Source organism: Macaca fascicularis, chromosome Y (genome assembly GCF_037993035.2).
Source record: "Macaca fascicularis isolate 582-1 chromosome Y, T2T-MFA8v1.1".
Taxonomy (NCBI): Eukaryota; Metazoa; Chordata; class Mammalia; order Primates; family Cercopithecidae; genus Macaca; species Macaca fascicularis.
Window position 1 is genome coordinate 10,394,388 of NC_132903.1, and position 23,976 is coordinate 10,418,363.

The 23,976-nt window shown below is 38.9% G+C and overlaps 1 pseudogene; it reads right to left on the bottom strand.

Annotated features, from left to right (window-relative positions):
* Window positions 1–11,612: 11,612 nt before the first annotated feature.
* On the bottom strand, window positions 11,613–21,061 carry LOC141409584 (testis-specific chromodomain protein Y 1-like; annotated as a pseudogene).
* Between the last annotated feature and the right edge of the window lie 2,915 nt (window positions 21,062–23,976).

Sequence of the window (23,976 nt, forward strand, 5' to 3'; positions counted from 1 at the left end):
TTTGGTTCCATATGAACTTTAAAGCAGATTTTTCCAATTCTGTGAAGAAACTCATTGGTAGCTTGATGGGGATGGCATTGAATCTATAAATTACGTTGGGCAATATGGCCATTTTCACAATATTGATTCTTCCTATCCATGAGTATCGTATGTTGTTCCATTTGTTTGTGTCCTCTTTTATTTCACTGAGCAGTGGTTTGTAGTTCTCCTTGAAGAGGTCCTTTACATCCCTTGTAAGTCGGATTCCTAGGTATTTCATTCTCTGTGAAGCTATTGAGAATGGGAGTTCATTCATGATTTGGCTCTCTGTCTGTTACTGGTGTATAAGAATGCTTGTGATTTTTGCACATTGATTTTGTATCCTGAGACTTTGCTGAAGTTGCTTATCAGCTTAACGAGATTTTGGCTGAGACAATGGGATTTTGTAAATATACAATCATGTCATCTGCAAACAGGGACAATTTGACTTCTTCTTTTCCTAACTGAATACCTATATTTCTTTCTCCTGCCTGATTGCCCTAGCCAGAACTTCCAACACTGTGTTGAATAGGGGTGGTGAGAGAGGGCATCCCTGTCTTTTGCCAGTTTTTAAAGGGAATGCTTCCAGTTTTTGCCCATTCAGTATGATATTGGCTGTGGGTTTGTCATAAATAGCTCTTATTATTTTGAAATGCATTCCATCAATACCGAATTTATTGAGAGATTTTAGCATGAAGGACTGTTGAATTTTGTCAAAGGCCTTTTCTGCATCTATTGAGATAGTCATGTGGTTTTTGTCTTTGATTCTGTTTATATGCTGGATTACATTTATTGATTTGCATATGTTGAACCAGGCTTGCATCCCAGGGATGATGCCCATTTGATCATGGTGCATGAGGTTTTTGATGTGCTGCTGGGTTCGGATTGCCAGTATTTTATTGAGGATTTTTGCATCGATGTTCATCAGTTATATTTGTCTAAAATTCTGGGGTTTGTTTTGTTTTGTTTTTTGTTTTGTTTTTTGGTTGTTGTTATATCTCTGTCAGACTTTGGTATCAGGATGATGTTGGCCTCATAAAATGAGTTAGGGAGGATTCCCTCTTTTTCTATTGATTGTAAAAGTTTCAGAAGGAGTGGTACCAACTCCTCCTTTTACCTCTGGTAGAATTCAGCTGTGAATCCGTTTAGTCGTGGACTTTGTTTGCTTGTTAGGCTGTTAATTATTGCCTTAATTTCAGAGCCTACTACTGCTTTATTCAGGGATTCAACTTCTTCCTGTTTTAGTCTTGGGAGTGTAAGTGTCCAGGAAATTATCCATTTCTTCTGGGTTTTCTAGTTTATTTGTGGACAGGTGTTTATAATATTCTCTGATGGTAGTTTGTATTTTCGTGGGGTCGGTGGTGATATCCCCTTTATCATTTTTTATTCTATTTGATTCTTCTCTCTTTTCTTCTTTATTAGTCTTTCTAGCAGTCTATCAATTTTGCTGAACTTTTCAAAAAATGAGCTCCTGGATTCATTGATTTTTTGGAGTGTTTTTGTGTGTCTGTCTCCTTTCATTCTGCTCTAATCTTAGTTATTTCTTGCCTTCTGCTAGCTTTTGAATGTGTTTGCTCTTGCTTCTCTAGTTCTCTTAATTGTGATGTTAGGGTGTCAATTTTAGATCTTTCCTGCTTTCTCTTGTGGTCATTTAGTGCTATAAATTTCCCTCTACACACTGCTTTAAATGTGTCCCAGAGATTCTGGTATGTTATCTTTGTTCTCATTGGTTTCAAAGAACATCTTTATTTCTGCCTTCATTTCGTGATGTACCCAGTAGTCATTCAGGAGCAGGTTGTTCAGTTTCCATGTAGTTGAGCGGTTTTGATTGAGTTTCTTAGTCCTGAGTTCTAGTTTGATTGCACTGCAGTCTGAGAGACAGTTTGTTATAATTTCTGTTCTTGTACATTTGCTGAGGAGTGCTTTACTTCCAATTACGTGGTCAATTTTGGAATAAGTGTGATGTGGTGTTGAGTAGAATGTATATTCCGTTGATTTGGGGTGGAGAGTTCTGTAAATGTCTGTTAGGTCTGCTTGCTGCAGAGATGAGTTCAATTCCTGGATATCCTTGTTAACTTTCTGTCTCGTTGACCTGTCTAATGTTGACAGTGGGGTGTTAAAGTTTCCCATTATTATTGTATGGGAGTCTAAGTCTCTTTATAAGTCTCTAAGGACTTGCTTTATGAATCTGGGTGCTCCTGTGTTGGGTACATATATATTAAGGATAGTTAGCTCTTCCTGATGAATTGATCACTTTACCATTATGTAATGGCCTTCTTTGTCTTTTTTGATAGTTGATGGTTTAAAGTCTGTTTTATCAGAGACTAGGATTGCAACCCTGTTTTTTTGTTTTCCATTTGCTTGGTAGATTTTCCTCCATCCCTTTATTTTGAGGCTTTGTGTGTCTCTGCATGTGAGACAGGTCTCCTGAATACAGCAAATGGGTGGGTCTTGACTCTTTATCCAATTTGCCAGTCTGTGTCTTTTAATTGGACCATTTAGTCCATTTACATTTAAGGTTAATATTGTTATGTGTGAACTTGCTCCTGTCATTATGATATTAGCTGGTGTTTTGCTTGCTAATTGATGCAGTTTCTTGCTAGCATCAATGGACTTTACATTTTGACATGTTTTTGCAATGGCTGGTGCCTGTTGTTCTTTTCCATGGTTAGTGCTTCCTTCAGGATCGCTTTTAGGGCAAGCCTGATGGTAACAAAATCTCTAAGCATTTGCTTGTCTGTAAAGGATTTTATTTCTCTTTCACATATGAAACTTAGTTTGGCTGGATATGAAATTCTGGGTTAAAAATTCTCTTTTTTAAGAATGTTGAATATTGGCCCCCACTCTCTTCTGGGTTGTAGAGTGTCTGCCGAGAGATCTGCTGTTAGTCTGATGGGCTTCCCTTTGTGGGTAACCCGACCTTTCTCTCTGGCTGCCCTTAACATTTTTTTTTTGCCTCATTTCAACTTTGATGAATCTGACAATTATGTGTCTTGGACTTGTTCTTCTCAAGGAGTATCTTTGTGGCATTCTCTGTATTTCCTGAATTTGAATGTTGGCCTGCCTTGCTAGGTTTGGGAAGTTCTCCTGGATGATATCCTGCAGAGTGTTTTCCAATATGGTTCCATTTTCCCCATCACTTTCAGGCACACCAATCAGATGCAGATTTGGTCTTTTCGCATAATCCCATACTTCTTGGAAGCTTTGTTCATTTCTTTTTACTTTTTTCTCCACACTTCTCTTCTTGCTTCATTTCATTCATTTGATCTTCAATCACTGATACTCTTTCTTCCAGTTGATCAAGTTGGTTACCAAAGTTTGTGCATTTGTCATGTATTTCTTGTGTTATGGTTTTCATCTCTATCAGTTCTTTTAAGATCTTCTCTGCATTGATTATTCTGGTTATCCATTCATCCATTCTTTTTTCAAGGTTTTTAGTTTCTTTGTGCTGGTTACATAGTTCCTTCTTTAGCTCTGAGAAGTTTGATTGACTGAAGCCTTCTTCTCTCAACTCGTCAAAGTCATTCTCCATCCAGGTTTGTTCCGTTGCTGGCGATGAGCTGCGTTCCTTTGGAGGGGGAGATGTGCTCTGATTTTTGGAATTTCCAGCTTTTCTGCACCGCTTTTTCCCCATCTTTCTGGTTTTATCTGCCTTTGGTCTTGATGATGGTGACGTACTGATGGGGTTTTTGTGTGGGTGTGCTTTCTGTTTGTTAGTTTTCCTTCTAACAGTCAGGACCCTCAGCTGTAGGTCTGTTGGAGATTGCTTGAGGTCCACTCCAGACCCTGTTTGCCTGGGTATCAGCAGCGGAGGCTGCAGAAGATAGAATACTGCTGAACAGCGAGTGTTGCTGTCTGATTCTTGCTCTAGAGGCTTCATCTCAGGGATGTACTGCACCATATGAGGTGTGAGGTGTTGGTCTGTACTTCAGTTGAAAATGCAGAAATCAGCCATCATCTGTGTTACTCACACTGGGAGCTGGAGGCTGGAAATGTTCCTATACAGCCATCTTGGGTGCACCCCAATTATTCTTAACTTACAATAATATAATTGTTTGAATCAGCGCAACAAAAATGTATTTTAATTTGCAACACAACCCAATAGAAAATGCTGGTTGATTTTCTACAGCTTTCACTGGAAAAGTGTGTCTTCTTTAATGAATTAAATTTGACTTTTAAAACCAATAAAAAGCCCCCTGAGAAACCTGTCCTTGTACTTTGTTTATCCAGTATGAACACATGTTTCCCAACCTGTGGTAAGTAAAAATAATAAACAAACAAATAAAAATAAAAATAAAAGCCTTTTTCTATCAGGCCCAGGAATCTCATACTCTTGGAACTTCAAAATATAGAGGAGTTTACCCAAATAATAGGTATCTAAGGGAACAAACCTATGGCTGGACTCAGCTTTATAATGTCCTATTTAAGATTCCTTGTAGAATAGAGTTTCATAAAAGCCAATGAGGAAAGCACATGTAAAAATGTTTCTTGCAGTACTGTACAAAATTGTCTGGGTAAGTTTAAGATAAGTCTGTTTTGTAAGCTACTCACTGTTATCATGATTCATTCTTAAAGAAAATTAGGATTAAAATAAGATATATGTCTCACAGCCTATCACAACTCTATCATTAACTCTTAAAAGTTGTTTTTAAGGTTTTTCCTACAATTTTAATTAACCTTTTGTTTGTTCATTTGTTTGTTTTGTTTCTTTCTGTGAGCCAACTGGTGATGTCCAGCTACAGTCCTGGATAAACAGAAAGATAGAAGTAATATATAAATCTAGGATAATATTCCAATTCTGGACAAGCATTTCAAAATATTTTCTGGTAATAAAAGAACATAGGATTCCTCTAACAGAATTTTTGCTTTGAGGGCTCAAACCAAGAAAGCTAAGTAAACGCGAGTCTCATGTAACCAAAACTTAACAAGTATAAATATAGCCAGTTAATCAGGCACTTCAGGAGCCTTGAAGTATTTAAACTGTTCTTACTTTCCTTGACTAGTTTTGATATACTTTTTCCAATAATCTAAAATTTTTTTTTTTTGGCCTAAAGTCTATCATGCTTTGAAATGTAATGAAATGAAACCATGCGTTAACATGCCTTTCCTCTACAAGCACTTAAATCAACCCTCAGTAGAATCCTACCTACTGTGTTCTACCGAACATTCTTCTCCAGCAGAAAGTGTACAGAAAGACCAATGCCCAACCTCCTAAGAGCAGTTAGAGTGTTCATTTATGAGGGAGGACAATGAAAGATTAGCTAGCTTTCCTTATGTTAACAGCAACTAAAGGGTCCCTGGAAGACCCCCAGTCCACAAGGAAGGGCCTGGTTCCAAGGTAATGTAATAATGAAACCAAAAATAAAAGTGTGGGCACCAGTAAGAGCTCTAACATAAAAGATTGTGCCTAATAACACAGCTGCAGTGAAACAGATGGTAGACATTGCAGTCCATTCAGATAAAAGCTTGCACAAACCTCCCACTCACTCAGATGGGGAAGCAATGCCTGGCATAGAAATGCTGTTTTCTGTTTCTGTAAACTCAGAAGCCTTCCAGAAAATAAAGGTTATTTTTATTTTTTTCCTGTTGGCTTAAACTCAGTGGGATCTTGGGGGTACTGGCTGGGATCTTCCTTTTTGTTTTTTACTGTTGACTCAACCCATATGAATCATCACTTCACTACCTGATTGGTCCTGAGACAACAACCGAGGTCAAGATTTTACTTTAGCTCCTGATAGGTCCTGGGCCAAACTAAGCATTCTTTGCAAATTATCACATCAGACTTCTCCCATTCAAAGTTTCTGGGCAAGTTGTCTAACAGGTCCTGGGCCTGTGCAAAGCTAAGTTAGACATTCTTCAAGACAGGTTGCAAACTAAGCATATATCTTTATTTTTTAGAGCATAAAAATGATAAACCCCAGTGGATAACTTATTCAGGCTTCTATGTCTGCTGGCAGGGAGCTTATTTTGCCACTTATTTAAACTTTTGTTTCAAACACTTTCCTGTGTCTACAGTCCCTGGTCTTCTTAAATGTAAAATTTAAACTCACAGTGTTACTTCAAATGAAAGAAAGGCTGTTACATCTTTGTAGATTGTTTAAAACTACAATATCACCTGAACCTATGACATATATTTGCAGCCTTCTTTTGATATCAGGGTCTGCTTGAGTAATACACCTTTCTCTTAAGATTAACTCTCTCTTAACTCAATAGGGAGATAGAAAAATGTATTTCATTAAAGCCTCTCTCAGGATTTTAAAAAAGTCTCCATAATTTTAGTGGTTTTAATCTATTATAAGTAGTTTAGAGTAATTAAGATGTTTTGTTCTCTTCCCTCATATGCCTTCCAGTATGCTCACTAGATAATTTTTTTCACTCATCTATAGGATCACTAGGATTCCAATCATGTTTTCAGCACTGAATTCTTTCCTATTAGGAATAATAATTCTGTTGTCATGCAACTTTTTTTTTCCTTTCATCTTCCCTTTTTCAAGGTTTTATAGAAGACTTGTGGTTCACCATGGATAACTCTTCTATTTGTAAAGCTGCCTGCTTTAGGACAACAGTTGGTGTTTAGTTTAGAAATAATGGATCATGTATTCAGGTATGTTTAAACATTTGAGTTAGATTTTGAAATGCCTCTGTATATCCACCAAAGTCATCAGAGGATTCTTATTTGTTTTTCATTATTTGTCTAAATACATGCAATGAGAAGAAAACTTGTACTCTAATAGTATTAAGTCTATCAGATATTTCCTACAGGGGCAACAGTGAAGTTGGGGGTTTCTTTAGTTGCACACCAAGACAAGCTGATGAAATGGCTGCTGGTGGTGCTAAATGAGGGTGGCAGGTATGGCATTTAGAAGTTACATTTGAGTGTTCCTTAGGGGATTGTCTCTGATTTTAATGAATTATCTCTTTGACACTTGCTTTGAAACTGGCCAAGAGAGCAGAGTCTGTTTTACAGTGCTTAGAAAGAGCTGGGTTGTCTCCCAAGTCAACGTAAGTTTCTATAAAACAAAACAGAAAACAAAACAAAGCAAAACAAAAAACTCTTTTCTTTGCCATCTGAAGAAAAGATGTACCTGTTGAACAGTAGTAAACTGAACACTTCCCGCAGAAAGCCAAGAATGTCTGTCTTGGAGCTGGTAAGATTGTCATGCCTTTGAGCAATAAATAAATAAATAAATAAATAAATAAATAAATAAGCCACTTTCTTTTTCAGAGTCACAGAGCCAATTAAATTTCTGTGTTTCAGAATGTAATCTAGAGAGGTGCACACTGCAGATTGTTTGTGAACTTTCTAAAGAAATAGAGAGAGAAAGCATCCCATACTATTTTTCTCCCTTTTGAAGTAGCCCTGACTGAATAAAAAGACAGAAAGCATGTTCCTTGTTTTTGCATTCCTCTTGTCTTTTCTGAGTCTGGTAACTGACATAGGTTTCCCCAATGGTTGCAAGTCAAACTTTTACCCACAGTTCCAGAGGAGCTAGACAGCAGGACAAGTAATGTTTACCTGCGCAGACTTTTGCTCTACACTGGTGATTCTTTGTTGAACCAGTTCAGCCTACTGAACCAGGAAGATTCCCCAAGTAACTTGGAAACCTAAAAAATGATAATATAGTCTTTGGACTTGAGAAAGACACTTGTATAGAGTAAGAATTTTAATACCATTTCTGGCTTCCCTTGCTATAGACTAGAGAAACACTGAAATTCCAGGAAATAAGAGCTATTGACTTTGAAACATAAAATTCCCTTTTAGTTTAAATGTCAGTGCTGCTTGATGAAGAATGTGTACCTCAAAACATGTAAAGCTTACATGGCTGGCTGTCATAAGACAACACTTAGTTAGAATATGTCTCTCAAAGGCACCTTCTTTCCAATTATTGAAACTGGAAATTTTGTGTTTATAGATAGGGCATAGAGTCTTATTGTTAGAGAGACATAGGAGAGAAAGGAGTTAAAAAGCCAATTGTTTTGTGCAAAGTACTGACAAGGTTTCCCACACAGAGAAATCTCATCTCACTAGGTTGCATTTTAAGATCTAAAATGTTCCATGAACATGCTGAATCCCAGGTTTATATAGTCAAGAGTTAGAAAAAGAAAGTTAATGCTCTATCACTTGTCCCCACAGCATGTGTCTCTGCAGAAAAAAAGATGTGTCTCACAAAGAAACGGTTTAGCTATATATGGCAGTGCTGAGCCTTTTAAAGAGAAATAACTACCCCAAAAGAGAAATTTTATTTGAATGTATACCATTCCATACCAGGCCATAAATATCTGTTACAGGTGGACAAAAAGACCCTTATTAAGTAAAAGTTTTTAGATTACAAGTTTGAATTCTTACTGCTTTGAAAAAAAAAAAAAATCACAAAATAGTAACTCTTTTAATTACATTCTAATTACTGACTTTTACAAGTAAGATTATTTCTCCAGGTTACAAAATTGCATGCAGAGGAGAAATAGGAGGCAGAGTAGCCACATGATGACCAAAAAAAAAAAAAAAAAAAAGCAACGGAAAAGTCTGGAATTTTGGTGGCAACACTCTGATGGGCTGTCAGAAACTGGAGTTAGTTTTGTGATCTTCACATCACACTTCACATAACACTTCACATAACACATAACTGGTGGTGGTCTTAACCAGAAAACTTCATTTAACTTAGATACTCTTTCAATCTCATGTTATGGCTAGATCCTCTGTTAAAGAAAACAGTTGGGACAGAGGCAAGCTTTTCAACAGTGGAGCGTGAAAGGAGACTACCAATGTGTAGCATCCCTTTCTCCTAACCTTTGTAAGGATGGCAGCCAATCTATTGGATTTTATCTGACACTGGCCCAGAGCTTTGTTGTTCTTGAGAAATTGAAACAAAACAAAACAAAACAAAAGAAAAACTGAGAACAAGCTGCAGATATGAATATAAATACAGGACAAGCTGCATGCTGTGAATGTTAACAGTTAGAAGTGCACTCCTACTCAATTTTTTTTTTTTTTTTTATGGATTCTTGCTCGGTCGCTTAGGCTGGAGTGCAGTGGCACAACCTTGGTTAACTGCAAGCTCCTCTGTGTTTTATGCCATTCTTTTCTTCCTTAGTGTATCAAGTAGCTGGGACTACAGGTGCCCACCACCACACTGGGTAATTTTTTGTGTTTTTAGTAGACATGGGTTTCACCATGTTAGCCAGGATGATCTTCTTGTGATCTACCCGCATTGGTCTCCAAAAATGCTGCAATTACAGGCATGAGTCACTGTGCTCAGCCCCTACTGACATTTTTAATTAAATCCTCTCCAAATCCGTGCACCAAAAACAAACCTTGAGTCCCCCAGTGCGCCACAATGTATCAGTCTCTCATTTTGAGGTGTCACACAGATTTTCTTAATCTCAAGAAAATTAAAAATTAGGAATGCAAAAGGTGAGATTATAGCACACGTTTAATAAGTTAACTTCTGGCGGAGTAGAGTATCTTGCTCACTTTGAGGAAGAGTCTGATATTTTTATAGATTCTGAAGAAGGAAAATGTGCTAACTAGTCTTCAAGAAAGCGCTACTCATCTTTTCTGGGACTTTGCACCTGGAACTATTAACAGCTGAAGTAATGACTCAGCTTGGCTCAGGAATTTGGCTCTTAGCCACGTAAGAGTTAAAGTAAGCATGGCCTGGGACATTGGACTGGGACCAGAGGCTAAAATGATAATTTACAGAAATTTGGCTTGGATTCTAAAGCATGTTTAGTAATACAATGAGCCCTTTGTAATACACTGGAGTCCAATATGTACGTGGGTTCAGAAAAAGAGAGAAGCTATTTCTTGGAATCTCTCTGGTCACACAAAAGACATAATATTTTAATGTGGGGTCTTTTTTTCTTGTTTTTAATCTGAGTAGCTGTGGGCAAGTCTTAAGCAAACTCACCCAAAGAAGTTGGGCTTTTTTAACAAAAAATTATTTGCCTCGGCCACATGGTGTGCAGGATTGTAAATGTGTGTCCATAGCCTGATTTTTCAGGCTGTTTCTCTGTTTGTCAAATTTTATCAATGATTCACCACAACTATGTCACTTTTCTTTGTCAACACTATTGAAGAGGCAGATGGTTTTTGAGGGTGGGAAGGCACATTGTTTGAAGTTTCCTATGTGCAAGACTTCTCTGCAATGTGAAACAACCCAAATCTTTGTGGATATTGTAAAATTGTCCATGGCTTCTTGGCAGTCATATCAGAAAACCCCACAGTAAACAACTCCCAAACGTCACAGTGACATTCTCCCTGGAAAAAATCAAAACCAAATTTTGTTGTCCCAGCTTTTCTCATCTTCTTGATCTACAGACTCTTTTAGTCACATTATCATCAGGTTTTCCAGTGTTAATATCCAACCCTCCAAGTTCATTACTACCCCTGTAGGAAATACCCAATGAATGAGGTGCCAGTAAAGTGCAAGTTTCCTTTTCATTACAGTACCTTAAAGAAATAAAGACCTGGGGAAGTTTCTGATACATCAATACATATATAGAGCCTTTCTAATTCTCACTCGTGTTTTTGGTCTTACATGAGAAGATGTTGTGTTATTCCTAAGCCACAATCTTACTGCTTCTGAGATATAGACCTTCAAGCAACAGAAAGATGTTGCACCAAACCACATTTCTTAATACAGCATGTCATAATAAATAAAACACAATCAAAGAGAGGAAGAGTGAAGAAAAGACAAGATCCTATTTTCTAGTAGCAAAAGAGACAGAGCCCTTTGAAAACCCTAATTTAAGCCATACTGATGCCATAGATAATTAAAAAGAAAGAAAGAAAGAAAAAAATGAAAGCAGGACTTTGGCCTTTAAAAGAGCCCAGATCTAAACCTTTTCCAAGCCAGTGCTGTGACAACATATTTGTATCTCTGCAGTTTCTGGCATTTCTACTTTTCTTGATGCCACTGCATTCTTCTGTGCCTGCAGAAAGGAAAGCTTGTGGTATGCCTAAACACCTAAATATTTGCAGGAAGCTGTCACCGGTACCCATAGTTTGAGCTGAGTGCAGTCTGCCTGCAAGGTGAGTGTGTAAATTTAGACAAATAGGCTCAAGAGAAACTTGTGGAAATGTGCCATCACATACAGAGATTCTTGGATGGTGAAGCAACACCCTAGAGATCCTGGGACAAAGGTAACATTCATCACCAGTGGCCAGTGGATTATTGAATTATGCCTATGAAACGTAGCCTCTGTAAAAACCAACAGGACAGGATTCAGAGAGTCTCCAGGTAACTGAACAAGTAGAGTGTTCCAGAAAATTTTGTGCACATAAAAACAGACACTGACAATTTTAAATGACATGCAGAGTGTAAGGGTCTTTTCTTCGTTTTGGAAGAAGTTTAGTCCTTTAGTAATGTGTCCATAATTTTAACTTATTAACTATAACATACTCTAAAGTAACCTAAATCTGCACATTGCAAACATTAGAACACGGATATTTCCACTAAAATGATTCTATAGTTGACTAATAGGGTTTAACAAGTATTACTTTGGAGAGATAAAGTTTTCTTTTGTTAACTGCACAAGAACTGGACATTTATAAAAGAGAAAAAAATCAAGTTATATCTCAGCAAAAATTCTAATCATATGTTCAGTTTGGGAGAATGACCATCAGTGAGTTTGTGTCAGAAATATTTATTCTAAAGGAAAAGTCTTTTAATTTATAATTCTGTGCCTCTGAAGTATTTGTGCCACTATAATGTCAAGCACACCATCACTGACAGTTCTTTGTCTTTCTTTGTGGGAGGGAAGCTGAGGCTGCCTCATAACTCAGTAGACTCTGTATTATAGTATATAAAAATAAGAAAAATAAAAGTCATTACAGAATTCTCTGTCATCCACATCTAATAAAACACAATTCTGGTCTGAAATATAGTAGTAGCCACAGATACAATTTAGAGCTTGCAAGAACAGCCTAGTATCCACCAGTCTGCTTTATATTTGGACTTATGTGTGCATAAAATAATCACACTTGGGTAAAAAAATGTTTTATTAATTATTTTAAAGATACAGTGCTTAAAAATGCCATGATAGTTTCAATACATACCTTGGACATTTCCAAATCTCTTTCCAAGATTTCACAATGGGTGAAATTGTTTTGCACTAGGAAGATGGAATAGGGCATCTTGCAACTCATGATACATTTCGTTCAGCTTAGTTCTTGTGTCCTGTGCAGATAGACTGACAATTAAAACCCATCAATCATACTTTAACATGGATTATATCCCTTGGGTTGAGCCCCAGATCTTTCTCAGCACCTCACACTGTCTCTCATTGGCCTGTTTCAACTCCATCTTAATATTACAGCGAACAAGGGCCTTACATTCTTCCAGCACAACTAGGTTATATGAGGCAAGTTTCCTAATTTGAATCATAACCTCTTGGGTGAAAGTTCCAGTCAAAAACACCTGAGAGACCAGGCCTTTGGCACATGCCCCCAGTGCTGTCACTTTTTGCCCAGTAATTAACATTTCATTGGCAGATGCGTCACCCATCATTTTCAGAAATGTAACAGTAGAACAGCCATCTGGACTGTCCCAAGCTCGTATAAGGGGTTTGGAACAAATCCTTTTCTTTAGCCCACACAAGATCACAAAGGAGCAGTATGGATTCAGCTAGTCCATTGGCACGGCCATTGACTGATACAACAATAGGCTTTTTAAATTGAATAAAAGTATTCACAAATTTCTTGAAGGTGTCCACCATTTCAAGCCTTGTTCACTTTCTGTCATTCCTTAAATGTTTCACAAAGTACCCAAAATCAAGACCACAATAAAAGACACTTCCAGATGCACTGAGTAACGCAAGCCTGCTGTCATCTGCAGCAGCCCTATTCAGAGCATTCACCATTTCTTTAATTGCTTCTGTATTCAGTGCGTTTTTTGTCTGTCGATCTAGTTGATAGCAATATCTGGGTGAATCCATCCTCTTTCTTCACTACAATGTCTCTGTATGTGCTGACACTTTCTGTTAGCTTTATGGTGAATTACGTCTTCTTGAAAAAAGATTGCTCTCTGTCGTCATGAGTAACATTTCTTGGGCTACCTTTCAGTCTTGGAACTGATGTGTGTATGTCTGTTGCAATGGCTGCTAATGGGTCTATTAATACCACTATAGCTTTTTGGGGAGCTGAGCCTATGTCCGTGGAAGCAGTAACTGAGCCAGACATCTGAGACATTAGTGGGTGTAGCAGGGTCCTGTTTTCTATTCCAGTGTGTTCTGCACTGGGACCTGACAAAGGGTCCCTGACAGGTTTCCCTTCTGTCACCTTGAAGTCCACCATGTCCTGCTCATCTACCATAATAGGGTCCAGTTTCTCGAGTACCTGAAAGCCGCTCACAGTTTTCTTGTTGTTAACAAGTGTCTTGATAGTTGAATTTACTAGATCCATATTCTTTGTGTGAGAGAGAAGTGAATCTGCCTTTCTCCTGATGTTCTTGCTGGCAGCAAATAACAGGCTGGTTTTGGATCTGTGGTGTTTGACAGTCACCGATGTTCTAGGAGAGCTCTTAGAATAGTTCACATTGGTAGATCTGGAAGTTCTTCCTCTGGTATTGTTTGAAAACATTCTACTTGTTCTGGTACATGCCAGTTTTTTTCTGTTTTCTATCTGTTGTCTGTTAAACTCATTTATACATTTTTCACAGCTCATGAGGTGCTGCTCTGGCTCCCAAGTGTCATCCTGTTTGTTGAAACTTTTCCATGAACCAAATACATTTTCTTTCCATTTTTGTCTTGTCTTTTGTCAACAATAGTTTCAACCTCTAACTCCTGGCAAGATATGAAGGGAGACTCAGGATTGGAGCAGTTGCTGTGCCATCTTTGTTTCAGTTGTGTCTCCACATAGCCACTTCTTTCTGCCTCCAGTGCTTCACCAGGTTCTGCGTATGGATGAGCCACTTCTATTCCGTCACCACTGGTTTATGAAAATTGTGTGAAATAGCAGCTATTCCCTGTGCCTTAGGCTCTCCACCTTTAGTCTCTGGTGGGACAGCTTGGGCTTTGTCTCATGGTGCATGATAGCTTGCTCAGTAGCCTCATGTAGGAGTAACTAAGTCCACAGCTCCTACTCTCAGCTGTAGTGCAGAAAGCTTTCTTCCTGCCTGATGTTCTTTTGTGTTTCTTTGTTTAATTGTGGTTGCTATGATGATTATATTGAACACTATAATGTTATTCCATTTTTAAAGTTACCCTAGCTTACATTCAGTAACATAAAAATCCTTATTCCTGTGTAACTTAACTCCCTTAATTCACTTACTGTGTAACTTAACTCCATTATTTCACTTCTCAAAATTATGCATTGTATGTCAAAAACATCAGTTAGTGGTATTTTTTATTAAATATATTATTGTTTTAAGTTGTGTTGAGAACAAATTATGGAGGTGCACATTGTTAATTTTTTATCTTTTATATTTTTCATGCATTTATCTTTACCTTAATCTTTACTTATTCATACTGCTTTTGAGTGTCTGTTCATTCTACCCTGAAGTACTCCACAAAACCTTTATTAAAGGGTGGTCTACTGGTAAAAGGTGTCCATTTTTATCTGGGAATATCATAATTTATCCCTCACATTTGATGAACAATTTGTTTGATCATAATGTTTAGGTTTGACAGTTTTTTTCTGACTTCACTTGGAATATATTTGTCTACAGCTTTCTACCATCTTAGTTTTCAGATAAGAAATCCACTGGTTATTCAGTGGTTATTCAGATAAGAAATCTACTGGTTATTTTGCTTTCCTTGAAAATCCGCAAAATTATCTTTGTATATGTTTTAGACAGTTTAATTATCAGATAAGCTTGAGTGGTTTTTTTGTTTGTTTGTTTGTTTTGTTTTTGGTGGTTGTTGTTTCTTTTATTTGGCAATTGTTGAACTTATTGGGTATTTATTTGTTGTCTTAAATTGTTATGTTCTTTATTATTATTTTGTTAAATAGTCTCCTTGATTATATATCTCTCCCTTTGAAAGCCCCAAATGCACATGTATGGTGGCTTCATGGTGTCCCTCAGGTTTCTAGGCTGTGTAAAGCTACCTTGAACCTTTCCAGCCTGTGTTGGTGACCACTATGTGTTTGACTGCCCCTAAGGGTGTGTATCACAGTGTGGGGCAAGTTTGTCAGTTGGTCTCGCAAGGCTGATGCATCCCAGATTTCGATTCCTAGACTTCAATTATTGCAGTCTCATTAGTGCACCACAATGTAGCAATCTCTAATTGTGAGGCACACGGAGCTCTTGGTCTCATGGCCAAGAAAATTAAGGAGATGGATGCAAATCGTTTGAAGCAAAACTTTTATAAGTGAAAGTAAAAACCTCTTCACTGTGGAGGTGGAATACAAGTGGTTTACCTACTCTGAGACTGAGGCTTACGGTTTCTAAAGGCAGAGAAGTAAAGAAATGTGCTTAGTGGTCTTGGAGTAAGCATTTTTCGGGTTGGCCCTGAACCTTGGACTTAGATTAATCTGCAAATGAAGTGATGATTTATAGAAGCTACTAAGCTCAGCATTGCAACCTGGCCCTGGACCAAGAAGGAGCTGAAGTGACAGCTTGACCTGAGACCTTGGCCTGGGACCAATCACAGGCTGAAGTAATGTCTCATGGCCACAATAATTAAGGAGGCTGGATGATGCAAATTTCAAGTAGGAAGAAAAGGTTAATAAGCAAAAGAAGAAAACTCTCCACAGTAAAGAGGGGATTTCGAGGGTTTCCAATTATAAAGCTGGGTCATTACTTTTTAGGAACTGGAAAGAATGAAATGTTCTGAGGTGTCTGTGGGCTGCCTTGAAGAAAGCACTACTTCAGCTAGGTTCAGAACCTGGCCTGGGAGAAATGAGAGGCTAAAGTAAAAGCTTTGTCTGGATCACTGGGCTGGGGAAAAGCAGAAGCTGAAGGGATAATTCATAAATGCTTTGCTTGCCTTCAAAGCATGTCCAAAATAGAAAAGAAAAATATTTCATCAGAGCCCACTGGAGCCTACTGTGTATCATGCCCACAATGGGAGGAGTGTGTATTTTCTTGAAGTCTGCTGATTATGTGAATGACAGAGGCACTTATTCCTTTGGCCTTGTCCTCTTATCTCTGGAGGTGTGATTATGTTTTAGGAAAAAATGACAAAGGCATTTTCATGTTCTACCTTGTTTTCTTATTAGTGCAGCTGTGGTTATACCTTTAGGATATCCTCATGTTCAACTTTTTTTAATCGGTGTCTGCAGCCTGAGTTTTCAGGCTGTTCCTGGGTATAAAAAAGTTAATCAAGAACCACTTCTAGATTCCTCATTGTTTTTTCTCTTACGCTTTCATGAAGGTAATTTTGTGTGTTTTGTAGATAAAATAAAGATTGTGTTAAGGGCTTTTCTGTACAGTTTTCCACTTTTGACATGGAATCAAGGTTCACTTTAGAGCACATGTGAAATTTTTGTATTAGCTATGTTCAATCTGTACTTTCTTCTTTTAAAATAAAGGTTTCTAATACAGGAATATATTGTTTTAATTCTTAGAATTCAACATTTGAACAGTCTAGTACTAGGGGTCTCTTTTTCATAGCTGTAAGGTTGTAAAAGATGTTTGACATTTGTCTGCTTTCTGCCATAGAACTCTAAAAATCTTTGCAATCTCCAAATGCTGCCTTTTAATATGATAATGATGATTCAGAGCTACATGCTGGGGTTTGTCAGTGAAAACACAAAGGCATTATTTGAGGGTAGGGATTATAGGGTTCACTCTGCATCATTCCAAAATGACACAGGTGCTGCAGATAATGGCAGCAGCAGCCCATTTAGAGGGGCTGCTTCAAAGATACCAGGTGCAATGAGGGAGGCGAAGCCAGGGCTGTGCACTCCGTGAAACTGCTGGAAACTGAGAAAAGGCAGAAACCACACTCACACCCAAGTTCAATTAACAGGAGCCCCACCTACTCAGGAGCAGTGGCAGTTGCCCCACCACAGATGCAGACTCAGGCATCCCTCAGCTTTCTGAGACCTGGCAAGCCATTTTTCCAACAATGGCCCCGAAGTGCCTGTTCCCATTGCCTGGCCTCTCCCAGCTCCCATGCCCACTATGACATTGTGCAAATGTGCTGTCATCCACAGAGATTCTTGCCTGCTGAAGTGACACCCTAGCGATCCTGTGACAAATGTCATGTTCATCACAAGTGGCCAGTGGATTATTCAATCAGGCTATATAATGGAGCCTCCATAGAAACCAACAGGAAAGGATTCAGAGAGCTTCTGGATAGCTGAAAATGTAGAGAGTTCCAGAAAACTGTGTGCACATAAAAACAGACAACAATAATTTTAAATGTCATCTGCACAGGATAAACATTAAAACGTGGAAATTTCCACAAGGATTGTTCCATAATTCACTAATATGGTGCAAGAAGTTTACTTTAGAGAGATAAAGGTTTATTTTTGTTAACTGAGTAAGAACTAGACATTTACAAAAGAAAAAAAAATCAAGTGGTATCTCAGCACAAATTCCAATCGTATGTTTGGTTTAGGAGAATGATCATCAGTGAATTTTGTGTCTGAAATATTTATCCTAAAAGATAAGGCTTTCAATCCAGAATTTTGTGTCTCTGAGATACGTGTGCCACTCTAAAGTCAAAGGCACCATCTCTGATAATTCTGTGTGTTTTTTTTGTGTGTGGGAGGGGAGTGGAGGCTGCCTGATACCCAGGATATCTCTGCATTCTCGGATATAAAAAAAAAAATTATTTCATAAATCTCTGTCATCTAAATCTCATAAAAACAATTATGGTCTTATATATAGTAGAAGACATAGATAGAACTTAGATTTTGCTAAAACAGTCTATTACTCACCAGTCTGCTTTTATATTTGGGCTTGTGTTTGCATAAAATAATCACAATAAGGCAAAGAAGATTTTTTTATTACTTATTTTAAAGTTGCAGTGCTTAAACATTCCTTGATAATTTAAATACATAGCTTGGACATTTTCAGTTCTCCTTTCAGGCCTCAGCTATGGCTGAAATTGTTTTGGGTTATGAAGATGGATTAGGGTATCTTGCAACTTATGATGTATTTGGTTCAGCTCAGTTCTTGTGTCCTGAGAAGACAGACTGACAATTAAAACTCATCAATTGTATTTTCCACATACATTAACATGGAATTGTTCCCTTTGTCTGAGTCCCAGATTTCCTTTAGTAACTCACACTCTGTCTCTTTGGCTTGTTCCAATGTCATCTTAATATTACTGCATACAAGGGCCTTACATGTCTCCAGCACAACTCGATTACATGAGGCAGAGTCCTTCATTTGTATCATAACCTATGGGGTGAAACTTGCAAAGAAACCTTAGAGACCAGACCTGTGACACATGCCTCCTCTTCTGTCAGTTTTCACCCAGCAATTAACATTTCATTGGCAGACGCTTCACCAATCTGCTTGGGAAATGTAACTGTAGAGCAGCCATCTGCACTCTGTCCAAAAGTCATGCAAGGATTTGAAACCAAGCCTTTTCATTAGGTCACATGAAAGCACAGAGAGGCAGTGTGAATACACCTATTCCAAAGGATGTGCCACTGACTGGTAAAACAAAAGGCTTTTAAAATTGATTGAAAATATTCACCAAGTTCTTGATGGTGTGCAACATTTCAAGGCTTGTTCTGTTTCTGTCATTCCTTAAGTCCTTCACAAAGTACCAAAATACAGACCACAGCAAAAGACACTTCCAGCTGCACTGAACATCATGAGATGGCTGTTACCCACAGCAGCCCTATTCAGAGCATTCGCCATTTCTTAATTACTGCTGTATTCAGAGCATTTTTTTTCTGTTGATCAAGTTGATAGCAATATCTGGGTGAATTCGTCCTCTTTCTTCACTACTATGTCTCTGTTTGTGCTGGCACTTTCTGTTAGCCTTATGGTGAAGTATATCCTCTTGACAAAAGGCTGGACTCTGCCATTATCAGTAGCATTTCTTTGCCCACCTTTCATGCTTGGAACTAATGTATGCACGTCTCTTGTTCCATTGGCTGCTAATGGGCCCATTAAGACCACTATACCTTTTTTGGTGCCTGCGTCTGCAGTCATGGAAGTCATGGAAGTCTGGCTCTCAGTCTGAGCCAGACATCTGAGAAAATAGGGGTGAATCTGGGTCTTTTCTGTATTCCACACTGTTCTGTCCTGCGGTCTGATAAAAACCTGACGACCTTCCCTTCTGCCTCCTTGAAGACCACTATATCCTGCTGATCTCTCTCAATAGGGTCCAATAGGGTCCAGTTCCTGAATGCCACTCACTGTTTTCTTCTTGTTAAAGGGGCTGTGAGGGCAAGTGTCTTTCTCGATATTTGGATTTACTAGCTCCATATGCTTTGGGCTGAAGAGAGGTGACACTGGGTTTCTGCTGACTTTCTGGCTGGCAGCACATAACTGGCTGCTTTTGAATTTGTGGTGTTTGCCAGTAACTAGCATTACAGGAGCATTCTTAGAAAACTTGGGGTTGGTAGATCTAGAAATTCCTCTTCTGGCATTGTTTGAAAAAGTTCTGCTTTTTCTGATCTGTGCCATTTTTTTTTTTTTTTCTTTTCTGTTTTTCAGTCTGTTGTTTGTTAAAGTCATATATACCTTTTTCACCTGTGCTGCTCTGGTTCCCAGGTATCATCCCGTTTCTCCTAACCTTTCCAATATTAAATACTTTTTTCTTTTGAGACGGAGTCTTGCTCTGTCTCCCAGGCTGGAGTGCAGTGGCACAATCTTGACTCTGCAAACTCCGCCTCCTGGGTTCACGCCATTCTCCTACCTCAGCCTCCCGAGTCGCTGGGACTACGGGGCGTCTGCCACCACCGCCCGGCTAATTTTTTGTATCTTGCTTCACCGTGTTAGTCAGGATGGTCTTATCTACTGACCTCGTGATCCACCCGCCTTGACCTCCCAAAGTGCTGGGATTACAGGCAAGAGCCACCGCGCCCGACCTTTCTCTTCTTTTTTTTTCTCTTTTCTTTTCTTTTTTTAAACAGAGTGTTGCTCTATCACTGGGCAGGAGTACAGTGGCACAGTTGGGCAATCTGCCTCACTGCAACCTCCACCTCCAGGATTCATGTGATTCTCCTGCCTCAGGCTCCCAAGTAGCTGAGATTACATGTGCCTGCCACCACACCCAGCTAATTTTATGTATTTTTAGTAGAAACGGGTTTTCGTTGTATTAGCCTGGATTGTCTGGCTCTCCTGAACTCGTGATCTGGACGCCTCTCCCTTTCAAAGTTCTGGTATTACAGGCGTGAGCCACTGTGCTTGACCTCTGTCCTCCCACATTTGTCCTGTCTTTTGTCAACAATATTTCAACCTCAAACACCTGGGAAGCCACGAAGAAAGACACAGGATTGAAGCAGTTGCTGCATCAACTTGTTTCAGTTGCATCTCCACAACCTCACTTCTTTCTGCCTCCGGGGCTTCACCACATTCTTCGTATGGATGAGTCTATTCTGCTTCATCACCAATGGTGTAGTGAAAATTGTGGGAAATAGCAGCTAAGCTATGTGGCCTTAGGCTTTCCACACTTACTCCCTGGTGAGACAGCTTGGGCTTTGTCTCATGGTACATTATAGCTGGCTCAGTAGCCTCAGGTGAGGGTAGCTAAATCCACAGCTCCTACACTCTGGTGTACTACAGAAAGCTTTTACCTGCCTGTTACTCTTTTTTTCTTTTCTTTTCTTTTTGTTTCTTTAATTGTGATTGCTATTATGATTGCACTGAATATTCTAAAGTTATTCCACTTTTAGAGATATGGTAGCTTACCTTCAATAACATACAAATCCCTTACACCTGTATAGCTTCACCCTCATTATTTCACTTATTGAGTTCTCAAAATCTTACCTTTATGAAATGTACGTCAAAAACACAAGTTAGTGATAGTATTTTTATTATGTATAGTAGTGTTTTTAATTACAGGGGAAATAAATTGTGGAGTTGTACATTGTTAATTTTTTATGTTCTATAATTGCTCATGTATTTATCTTAATATATATTCACTCATACTGTTCTTCAGTGTCTGTTCGTTTTACCACGAAGTACCCCATAGGGCATTTTTAAAAAGGTAGTCTACTGGTAAAAGGTCCCCGCTTTTATCTGAAAATGTTATAATTTTTCCCTCACTCATGATGGACAACTTTTTGAACATAAGAGTTCTGTTCAAATGTTTTTCTTACAGCATTTGGAATATGTTCGTCTATTGCATTCTGTCCTCTGAGTTTTCAGGTATCTGCTGATTATTTTTGAGGGTTCTCTGAACACAAGTAGCCACTTCTCTTGCTGCTTTCAAGATTTTCTCTGTCTTTCTCTTAAAGAGTTTATCATATAATTTGCATTTGTTTCTTTGAGTTTCTTCTACTTGGAGTTTATTGAGCTTGATATTATTTAACACTACTGTTTCTAAATAGTCTTCCTGATTCTTTGTCTCATCCTTTCAACTTCCAGTATGTGTAATATGGCTGCTTCATAGCGTCCCACAGCATTTTAGGCTGCGTTCTCATTCCTTTTTTTTTTTTTTTTTCTATCATTTCCTAACTTAATAGTGTCAACTACCCTTTCTTTGATTTGCTCATATTTTGTTCTTCCCCCGGATCAAGCCTGCTTTTAAATATCTGTAATAAATAAATATGTATTTTATATATATATAGACATTTTTAGGTTTCAAAACAATTTTACTCTTTGTATTAATAATGTTTGTTCATATATTTTGTGCTTCTTTTGTTTATTCTATTAGCTTATTATGAAGCTTAATTTTAAATATTATGTTTTAATAAGACTGCCATTTGGACTGTCTAAAAAATGTTTCGGAACATAATTTTTTTTCAGTTCTTAAAGTGAGCCATATTTCTCTATTTCACTCTCTGATTTATGATTATGCTGGTGCTGTAAAAGGGCATTTAAATTTAAAATGCTGTAATTTGAAAACAAGGTTTTCTTATTCTGTGGATTGATAGGGTTTTGTTTATTCATTTTACAGCTCTTTCTGTGCTGTAAATCAGTCTTACTGGACTTCTTCTTGGATCTTATTTGAGCCGCATTGTTTTGGGGTGCATATCGCTAAAAATACAATTTGTTCCACATATATATATACAGACACACACACACACACACACATTTGTGTGTCTGTGTTATATTCGTGTGTGTGTTTGTGTGTTTAGTTTTCAATGTCTTTGTCCACAAATGTCTAACCTCTTAAGAGAAAAAGAACAATAAGGAAAAAACGTTCCGGCTTTTTAAATCTTCGGACGGTTGCGCAGAAGGACAAAGAGCCTGCATGATGTTTGGGGAATTAAAGAACGACTGTTCACCTCTGTCGGGACCTCCATAAAGCAGAAGCAGCCATCAGTGAACAATTCCTCCTGAGATCTGGAGGACAGGGTCCTTTTTGTTCATCATGGCTCTTGTAAGCCATTTCAGAATTATTTGCAAGGCAGTAACCCACAGTTGTGGTTAATAAAGCATAAGTAGCTGCTCTTGATCTGTGCTATAGAATTGATAAATTTTAGTTTTGGTTTATTATACAAACTTGTTTGGAAGCTGTAAAACTTCAGTTAGACTCCGGTAATCTATAATATTTGCCTCATACTAATCCTGCCACTGCACCTATTGTATAGTTTAAGAGACAGGTATGCAGTGCTCCGCAGTACATTGCAGCACTTTCCCTGAATCTACGATCAGTTTGCTTTGGTTTATTTGTCTTTGCAGCTAAAGCATGCCTTGCACAGAAGTCACAAAAGTGAATCCCTCATTGAAGAGTACACTTACACCTGTGTGTGCCTTTTTAAGAAAGAGCTTGTGTCCAGAATTGCTGGGTTCTTGGTCTCACTGACTTCAAGAATGAAGCCGCAAACCCTCGCGGTGAGTGTTGCAGTTCTGAAAGACGGTGTGTCCAGAGTTTGTTCCTGTAGAGGTTGAGATGGAGAGGAGCTTCTTCCTTTTGGTGGGTTTCGCTGTCAAGAGTGAAGCTGCAGACCTTCATGGTGAGTGTTACAGCTCTTAAAGGCAGTGCCTCTGGAGTTGTTCCATTTTTCCAGCGGTTTCGCGGTCTCATTGGCTTCAGGAGTGAAGCTGCAGACCTTTGCAGTGAATGTTCCTGTTCATAAAGGCAGCCTGGACCCAAAGAGCAAGCAGCAGCAAGACTTACTGCAAAGAGGGAAAGAACAAAGCTTCCACAGCCAGGAAGGCGACCCCAGCAGGTTGTCCCCGGCTGACTGCCCCACCTTGCTTTTATTCCCTTATCTGACCCCAACCCACATCCTGCTAAGCGGTCTATTTTACAGAGAGCTGATTGGTCCCTTTTGACAGAGTGCTGATTGGTGCGTTTACAATCCTTGAGCTAGACAGAGTCACAGAATGCTAGTTAGCTAGACCCAGAGTTAACTAGACTCAGAGTACTGACTGGTGTATTTACAAACCTTGCACTAGACAGAGTACTGATTGGTGCATTTACAATCCTTGAACTAGACACAGAGTCACAGAGTGCTAGTCCTCCAAGTCTCCACTAGGTTAGCTAGATACAGAGTACCAGTTGGTGTATTCACAAACCCTGAGCTAGACACAGAGTGCTGATTGATGTATTTACAAACCTGAGCTAGATACAGCGTGCTGATTGGGGCATTTACAATCCTTGAGCTAGACACAGAGTGCTAGACGGAAAGTTTTTCCAAGTCCCCACTAGGTTAGCTAGATACAGACAGCTGATTGGTGCACATAGGATCCTCCTGCTAGATATAAAAGTTCTCCAAGTCCCCATCCAGTTCAGGAGCCCAGCTGGCTTCACCCAGTGGATCCCGCACTGCGGCTGCAGGCGGAGCTGCCTGCCAGTCGGGAGCCACACCTGCACTCAGCCCTTCGGCTGTGGATGGGTCCTGGCGCCACCAAGCAGGGGGCGGTGCCCGTTGAGGAGGCTCAGGCTGCGCTGCAGCCCACCACAGGAGGGTAGCTCAGACATGGTGGGCTGCAG